This window comes from Epinephelus lanceolatus, chromosome 18, assembly GCF_041903045.1.
Source record: "Epinephelus lanceolatus isolate andai-2023 chromosome 18, ASM4190304v1, whole genome shotgun sequence".
Classification (NCBI taxonomy): domain Eukaryota; kingdom Metazoa; phylum Chordata; class Actinopteri; order Perciformes; family Serranidae; genus Epinephelus; species Epinephelus lanceolatus.
Genome location: NC_135751.1, coordinates 3,519,159 through 3,528,668, shown reverse-complemented (window position 1 = coordinate 3,528,668; position 9,510 = coordinate 3,519,159). Strand labels below are relative to the sequence as shown.

The following is a 9,510-nucleotide window of genomic DNA, read 5'->3' as shown; positions in this document are numbered from 1 at the left end:
TTGTGAATACGGGCACAGATCAATAACGGCCGCGTTTCCCAGTTAAGAGCCATCTTAGGACTTTAGAGCGCAGTTAAGAACATCTTTGGTAAGAAGGGACGCTAAGATAGGAGTGTTTCCCAGATGCCTTCTTAATGCCCTTCTTAGGATCGCTCTTACGATTGCTCTTTAAGACGCTCTTAACAGGAGCTGACCACTATCGCGGTGCTGAAACTAAATCAATCGATGTTAGGCACATCGATCACCCACCACTTCATCAGCGCATCAGTCACATACAGTGCTGCTACCTAACGCACTAATTCCCTGCTGCTCGTGTGTATGTGTGTTCTAATAATTCTAATGAAAAACTAAGACGATAAATATTTGTTAATGACCTATTTTCATGACGAAAACAAGACTACATCTAAATAAGAAGTAGTCTTGGTAAGAAAATCATGTGGAAATGTATTATATTTAAACAAAAAACACAGATGCCTTGCTGAGGCTGGTGCTGTCTCCCACCACGTCCAGGAAGCTCCCCACTGTGTAAAAACGCAGCGCAGCCAGGCATTGCACCTCTGGGCTGAGGGCGAAATTGCACCGGGTTGCCCTCCTGATGTGTGGAGACACTAGTTGATGAGGCGTTGTATCTCAGCCGGTACTTCATTTGGACAGCCCAGTCTGACAGCATGTCGAGTGGGCTGAAGTGCTGACGCACAAATGCATTACATATACGGTTTGGCTTCGCACATGGCGACACTGTTGTTTAGCAGCGAGAATATGCTGTAAAGCAGCCATGGTATCTCACACGTGTGATGTGGCAACGCCTTTATATAGAGTAGCAGGTGGAGCGTCCCTTGATGTGGTTCCAACTGAGCTCAATTACACCTGTCAGTTGCCTGATGTCTGTGAATGTCGCAGGTTTGGAGGGTGGATGTGTTTGTCAAATGTGGGATATGTGCGGACAAATTATGATAAATGATAGTCATGATTCATTTTATTTGTGTGCCTGATGTGTACAGCACATACAGGAACACACTTGTTATATTAAGTATTGTCATACTTATTTTTCTTCCACCAGATTTTGGTGCATAACTTGTGCCACAGCTCTGAGCGCACACAGGGTCTTCATAAAGCATAGATTCAAGATTCAATATGCACAGTAAGGACACGCGTTTCCCTGCAGAATGAAATTCATTCTTTTCTGTCACCAATTAATGCTAAACAATATAAATCTGAAGTATAAAATAGATCAAAATATATACAGTGCGCACTGTTTTAACATCTCCTTGCTTAGTGCAATATTAATCTGCCTGCCGCGGCTGGAGCTGTGAGCGTTTGGTCGCTAAGAAGACTGTTAAGAGTGGGTCAGCTTGATCTTACAACTCCTTCTTAGTGAAAGATCTTAAGCTAAGAGTGATCTGGGAAACGCAGCCACTGGCCCTCATTTATCAAACGAACGTACGCCAGAATAATGGGTGTACGCTCATTTCCACGCCAACTTTGGCATTTATCAATTTGGACGTGAGCGTAGGGTACGATCAAATCTCAGGTCGGGTCTCAGTTCGTGTATGTAAGTTTGAGTCAGTGTGGATTTGCGGTGTAGCACAGCCAGATCTGGCTGAGTCTGAAAATAATTATTAAACAAACCTCTAGTGTGGGCGCACAGCTACGGGATGGCGCACTTCAGGGCCGGTGTCTCCTCAATAAGTAGGCTATCAAATGACAACATTTTGGTATGTTCTTATTCTATGTGACAAAGGTTATCCCCTCAATACCTTATAGCCCCACTGGCAAACCCTGCCACAGAGCAGGAGCGCAGGTTTAACAGTGCGCACACACGCACACGGGTCACGGTGGAGCGCTGCTTCGGGTTGCTCAAGTGCAGGTGGCTGTGTCTTGGACCAGCAGGAGGAACGCTGCTGTATACCCCAGAAAAGGTGTGCAACATCATTTTGGCCTGTGCAGTTTTGCACAATATTGCTTTAGACAATGGAGTGCCGTTTGATGTGCCAGCGCAGCCAGATGAACCAATGCCCAGGGAACCGTGGCCAGCACAGCCTCCACTGGGGGCAACACGGAGGAGACAGGACCTCATTCATCGCTTCTAAAATGTAAAGTATACTTTAAAGTTGTGTAAGTGCTCTACAGTAGGCCTATTTAATCAGTAATGTAATGCAAGTATAGCCTATTAGGGTATAAGGACATTCAATACAGACAATGGACAACCTTTAGTCATTTAAACATTTTATTCAGGTTTTTTTATTTTTTTTTACATTCTAGTTAAATTATTTTAGCGTGTTATTAATTGTCTCGAGCGTGCTAACTGAAGCCAATAAATGGCATATTTCTGTCTGCCTTTCCAGGACCTCTGCCGTGATGATTGGCCAAGCATGGGAGGCGGAGGGCACGCGCTCGCCTGCCTGGCGCCATGCCGCTGGTGCCTGGCTCTGAAACAGCATTTAATCAAAACATTAAAAATGTGTACCTGTGTAACACGTGTAAGCCTATGTGGCAGCACACACGTACGAGTGGGGTTGGTACAATGGTTAGATTTATAAACAACCCAATGGAAGCCAGACAACGCCACCCTGGGAATTTCGCCTAGGAAATAGTTATAGTACCAATACAAGGCACACAGGTTAGTTTTACTTGAGGCGGGAGACGTGGTTCTGGTTAAAATACAATATGCTTTATTACAAAAGTTATTAAAAATATCTAATAAAAACACCATGCATACAGGGATGTGAAGGGAAGGGAAGGCACTAGCTTACCAGAGCTGGAGCTTACCAGTGGAGGGAAATGGGGCAATGAGGAGGCGAGAGGAATCCCAGGAAAAGGAGCACCCCAGTCACTCGTGTCACTCACGCACGCAAACACACAACGGGGAAACCAAATGAAAACCGGGGGTTGCACAGCACACAAAAGGGGACACCACCAGGGCACCAAGACCACCACCGTAAGCTTCCAGCACCTGAAAGGAGAAGGGAAACGATTATTGGGGTGAACTCAAATAATCAAATCACCAATAAACAAAAATAAATACAAAGCTTTTAACAAAGGGGCAGCGACCAAGTTTACAACTTAACCAAATTAATATAATTTAGCTGCCATAAATATTTCAAAACAATTTAACAAGAACAATGTACACAAAATAATCAGAATTATTCAAACAGAATGTAAACGACACTTGATCAAAATAAAGTTAACATGACATCAGATAACCAAAACAAAAATAATTGAAACTAATCAATTGAGTGCACCTCCAGTGGTGACAAGAGGAGCAAATGGGAAGCCAATGAACAAAAATGAGAAAGTAAGGGAGTTAACCCCGCAGCTCACACACAAAATAGCAGCCCAAGGAAAATGGGCTGCGAACGTCAGCATATACAGTTCGTTTGTTTTAGCTGCATGAGCCTCCTATCAACGCCAGCATAGTTGACACCGGCAGAAGCAAGGCAGGAAAGCCACAGCCCAGAGGCAAGGCACGGCAAATGGCGGTGTACACAAATCAGTGCAAAGCAGCAGCAAAGCACAGCAAAACAGGAGCAAAGCAAAGCAGACCCAAGCAAAGCAGCAGTGGTTCCCAATCAGCAGCGTCACATGGCCCACCTGTCAGTGTCTGCCATAAATAAAAGAAATAAACTAAATTAACATAAAAGACAAACTACATGTTAAGGGTGAGAGCAGAGAGACAGGTTGACATGCGCTGCACATACCGATCAGGCTGCGTCAGACCGCATGCGGGAGAAGAGAGCTTCACGCTCAGATGGCTGCGGTTGCAAACCGCGGCCGCCAATAAGCCACGTGCGCCGGAACGGAGATTCCCCGTGAGCGGTTACGTCGGCACCGTGTCCGACAATCCGACGTCTGAAACCAAACATAGCGACCAATATAAAAACGTGCCGAATCAGGCGAAATCAGGTGCCAAAGCAAGACAGCTACTGCCACATTACCTGCACCAGCAACGGTGGGAAGGAGGAAGTGAGGCGACCAGGAAGTGGGCGGGCCTCAGAGCCAAAGAGCGAGAGGGCGACAAGATGGGCACTGCCCTCCTATATAGAGTGGCCTCAGGTGCTGATTGGTTAATGTGCTGAGGAGAGCAAGGTGGCACATTCGTCATGAGAGTAGGGATGATGCATCTCATCCTGCTACACCTATTTGTTTGGACAGTAGTGTAGCCACTGTCAGGTTAAATAAACTAATGCAAGCAAAAGGAGGACTGTTAGTTACCGTTCTGCTCCGGCTCCGACGAAAGTGCGTCTGTGTGCCAGAGATAGATTCTGACCCGATTAGTGAGGAGATTCTTTCCTCGGTCCCCGTCAGGGTCAGGCTGGGATCTGGTTGGCCTCCTCCAGTCTGCGTATTGCTGCGCCTAAGGGCTTTTTGGTGCCAGCTTTAAGTCTGACCACTTTTTCTTGACCTAAACGTAAAGAATTGTAACTTGATCAACTACCAGGCATTGGCTATAAAGCTATGGATGAATAAAATATTTTTTTTTAATTATTATAGGCTACTTATTGAGAATTTTATTCAAACCTCAGCCGGAGTCTGTTTGTCAACGGCGACGCTGTTGATTGCCTCCGTGATCTTCTTCTTCTTTGGGGCAGCAGTAGCTCAGTCCATAGGGACTTGGGTTGGGAACTGGAGGGTCGCCTGTTCAAGTCCGGACCAAAATATGGAGCGTGGACTGGTAGCTGGAGAGGTGCCAGTTCACCTCCTGGGCACTGCCAAGTTGCCCCTGAGCAAGGCACCGAACCCCCCAACCGCTCGGAGCACCTGTCATGGGCAGCCCACTCTGACATCCCTCCACTTAGTGCATGTATAGGTCCAGTTTGTGCATGTGTGTGTTGGGACCTGTGTATAATTGACAAACAGAGTGAAAAAAAATTGAATTTCCCCTTATTTATAAAGCCCAGTATCACAAATCACAACTTGCCTCACAGGGCTTTACAGCATACGACATCCCTCTGTCCTTTGGACCTTCACAGCTGATCAGGAAAAACTCAACCCAAAAAAACCCTTTAACGGGGAAAAAAACGGTAGAAACCTCAGGAAGAGCAACTGAGGAGGGATCCCTCTTCCAGGATGGACAGACGAGCAATAGATGTCGTACAGAACAGGGCCTGTATTCACAAAGAATCCTAAGACTAAAAGTAGCTCTTAGTGACGTCATTATAAGAAAAATCTTTGAATTCCTCAAAGTGCCTGCCTGAGAGATAGAGAAAAGATTAAAGCGTCAAATTGCGGTAAAAGATGCTGTATAAAAGATAGGCTACAACTTTTTTTCCTTGTCCCCCCCTGGAATTATTCTCTAAAATTTTACTGTTTATTGTCCCCCCCAACTATGAAATGGGATTTTCGCCCCTGGTTGTGATGATGAGATTTTGTATTGACAGGTGAATTCTCTGGTGTGTCGCTGGGGGACAGGGGGTATGCCTGCCAGCCTTTTCTCCCCACACCATACACAGACCCTCAGGAAGCACAGCAGGCCTATAATCATGCCCATGCCAGGTCAAGGGCCAGGATTGAAATGACCTTTGGACTCCTGAAGGCATGCTTTCACTGTCTTAACCACTTAAGGGTCAGCCCTTTGAGGGCATGTGACATCACTGTGGCCTGTGCTGTCCTCCACAATGTGGCCTGCCTGAGGAAGGAGAGGGCCCCCAGAGTGCCATCACACATGGACTGGGACAATCCTGCCATCTTCCCTGATGACGACAGTGGTCGGCTGGTTATTTTAGTTAACATGCATGCTTTAAATTTAAGTTAAATACATATGTCCTGCAGTGGCAGAGACACATGCTGTGAATTTCAGTTAAATATGTCCTGGAGTGGCAGAGACGCATGCTGTGAATTTCAGTTAAATATGGCCTGCATTGGCAGAGGAATTGGGTTTTTTTTTGGTTTTTTTTTATTCAATTTAAATTGATTTGGCCTCTTATGTTGTTTGTGCTGTATACTGTGTGTATACAAGCTTGCAGGGAGGCTACTGCATCCATTCATTTGCCTGTTCATTTGTTGTGTATGGATTTGTCCTGCATTTATTTCAGTGTGCAGACGTGGGGTGTATCATATACAAACCTTTGAATGTGTATTTATTCTTGTGTTGTATAATATGCTTTGATTCCGTGCTTTCTATCTTGTAGAGTCACTGTGTGACTTCAGTTTTGAAAGGAGCGGATGGTTTACTTGCTTTGATTTATCCTTATTCAATAAAGGAACATCATGTTACTCTTTGATGTGTATTTATATTTATATGGGATGTGTATTTTATATAGTCTGTGGAAAACTGTAAATTGCAAAATCATCTAAAATCATCATTTATCTAAAATTATTGCAATTAATGATCACCAATGTTTAAATAATGACAGTGGGTCTGGTTGAATGTGATAACAATGTGCAGTCGGTAGTGGAATAACTACTGGTTTCCGTTTGTGGTGACTGCTGACTGAGATAAGGGATGAGATTAAATAGATCCTGGAACTTAGCCTGGTCTGGAGCAGGCTAGCTCCACAGAATAAATCTCCATGGTAACTTATGTCATAACATATTCCGCTGTCCACTATCCCGCTTTTGTGCAACCGGATCACGGATAAGTTGAGCCAGAATAACCAAGATATCCCGGCTTAATCCCTTATCCTAGTTTTGTGCAATAGGCCCCCTGGACTATCAAAGCAGGACAAATATTTATGACAAATACTACAAGCAGGTTCTAAAAAGGCAGTAACTAGGAAATGGTTGAGTAAAGAGTCCCCAACAACCTCCTAATGGACAGAAATTGTTCAGGATATTTTTTTTTTTTTTAATTTATTTTTTAGGGCTTTTTAGCCTTTAATGGACAGGACAGACAAGCGTGAAGGGGGGAGAGAGAGAGGGGATGACATGCAGCAAAGGGCCACAGGCTGGAGTTGAACCCAGGCCACTGTGGCAAAAGCCTTGTACATGGGGCGCCTGCTCTACCACTAAGCCACCTACGCCCCATTATTAAGGATATTTATGCCATGGAACAAGTGACCTTTTCCCTGAGACATGCCACTGAAAAATGTGAACAATATTGTAAAAAATGGAAATCTTATTTGACTTTGAAGTTATCTAATTCGTTTGGTGAATCTTGCTTTGTCCCCCTTGGCCAGGGGACATGTAGGATGGACAGTGGCTCATGGATGACTAGACAATTTCTTTCCCTCCCTGGAGGGGCTCTGGATTTTCAGGGGACATGGTTGGGGATCATGGGGACCTTTTGTGGTCTTGAGAGACAACAATGGACATGGATGACCCCTTGTCAGTGACATTGCAGTATAGCCTTGCCTCTTCTTATTTTCTGTTTTGCTCAATGTTGGGCATTTCACCTCTGCCTATGATGTCCCTGCCTATTTGTTGCTGATTTTGTCTGTTATTGGTTTTTGTCTACTTGTTTTTTTCTTTTTGTAAAAACTAATAAAAACTAAAAACTTAAACTAAACTAAAACTAAAACTAAAAAAAAGAAAAAAAAGAAGAAGAATGGATATGAATCACAGCCAGATCTGTGGCTTAAAGAATAGCCTGAAAAAGTCCAAATAGGGTCCTCTGCCATTGTGTTGGGTAGACAGGGTGCTGCAATTGTAATGGAGAGGGGCCCGTATCTGGACCAAGAGTTTAAAATCAAAGAGTTTTCCACATGTAACATTGTTGGTGAATCCTGACTATGTGCCAAAGCATCTAGGTCCTATGGTACTAGAGGGTAAAGAAGTAAAGTTCACACTGACTGAGAATAAAGACATTTGGTTGAGTGAAGATGGATCTTTCATCAAGATATCTGTCTCTGCTACAGGGTAGGCGTGTCAACAGGCTGTCAGACTTCCATGTCTATCTGCATTTTGTCATTAGCATTCTGATCTTGAAAAAGAGATGTTGGCTACAGTACCAACAAATTTGTGGTCAAAACATGAGACTGATGTGGGTCTCATTAAGTCGGCACAACCAGTGGAGGTGAAATTAAAGGTAGGATGCAAACCTCCATGGAAACCACAATATCCACTAAAGCCTGAGGCTGGTATTGACTAGACAATACAGGGCCTGTTGGAGGCAGGTGTGCTGGTGATTGAACCTAATCCATGTAGTAAAACACCAATCTTGCAGGTAAAGAAGGCAGACAAAAATAAGTACCGGCTGGTACACGATCTGCGAGTTTTAAATGAGGTAGTAAAGGACTTTTAGTCCGAAGTTCCAAATCCTCACAATGTTCCACCCAATGCAAAGTGGTTCACTGTGATTGATCTGTGCTCTGCATTCTTTAGTGTGCCTCTCAGTGAGTCTAGTAGGTATCTTTTTATGGGGTGCCGTTTGTAAAGTGTCTCACGCTGAAAATAACATCAACATTTTGCCACATTTAGCTTTAAACAATGTTTAAAAAAGTATTGTGAATTTTTTTAACATCACCTTTTACCACATTTACAGCAATATTTGTTAACTTAGAAATATATTAAATAGTTAAATCTAAATATTAAATGTGGCAATTAAATCTAAATGTTAAATCTAAATCTAAATGTTAAATCTAAATATTAAATATAAATATAAATATTAAATCTAAATGTTAAATCTAAATGCTAAATATAAATATAAATCTAAATGTTAAATGTTAAATCTAAATGTTCTGCGTGAAACTTAATATTTAGCTAATATGCAAATTCACACTGCTGGTCACCGGAAGTACCAAAATAAAAGCTCGAGATGGTCAGACTGTGTTTATAGAATCAAATAACGAATTAAAACCAACTTATCGGGGGAAATGAACACTTGAACATACATTGGCGTGATAATAACTACCTAAAATAACAAGAAACATGTTTGGAGAAATTTTATTTGACGTGTACTTTGAGTTGTTAGTGTCCTTTCGGAGGGACTAACAACCTAAGCTAAGCTAACAACCGTTAGCTCTTAGCACCGTTAGCAGTGTCTGTAATGATTCATTAACTCTTAAACGGCCTGTGAAAAAAATCTTTTTTTCCAGCGGATGTCTTAGTTACAACATGATTGAGCTAGCAAAGCAGTTTTGTGTTGCGATGTGTGGTATTTATTCAGTTTTGGGAAATCATGATGTCTAGAAAGCATCAGTGGCTGCAGCAGCAGCAAAGCTAACATCAGGACGTCATCTGTTAAAAGCCTCCCGTTGTCGGATATGACATGAAACTACTCCAGTTAGCTCAATCATGTTGTAACTAAGACATCCGCTGGAAAAAAATATTCTTTTTCATGGACCGTTTAGAGTTAATGAGTCATTACAGACACCGCTAACGGGGCTAACAGCTAACGTTAGCCCCGCTAATCTACGATAACCATGTTATTAATTTCAAAACGTGATAGTAATGTTTGTTCAATCATTGTGCTTATAGACTTTACAAACACTAGATTAGTTTAAACGGTGATATAGTGACGTGAAAAATGTGAGATATGCATATATATATGTAGCTAAACTCCGCTAGTTTTCTACCCGGAAGTATTTGTAAACAACAAGGTGATTCCCTCCGAAGGGATACTAACAACTCAAA

At 42.9% G+C, this 9,510-nt stretch overlaps 1 long non-coding RNA gene across 2 annotated transcripts; it reads right to left on the bottom strand.

Moving 5' to 3' along the window:
• Positions 1–599: 599 nt before the first annotated feature.
• On the bottom strand, positions 600–3,996 carry LOC117268122 (uncharacterized). Of its 2 annotated transcripts, none has more exons than XR_013488066.1 (4): positions 3,936–3,996; positions 3,699–3,849; positions 2,754–2,953; positions 600–2,429 (listed from the first exon to the last, which is right to left on the bottom strand). It is a non-coding gene; the product is annotated as an uncharacterized LOC117268122 (long non-coding RNA). The 2 variants fall into 2 exon arrangements; XR_004502622.2 differs by having other exon boundaries at positions 602–2,429; positions 2,770–2,953.
• Between the last annotated feature and the right edge of the window lie 5,514 nt (positions 3,997–9,510).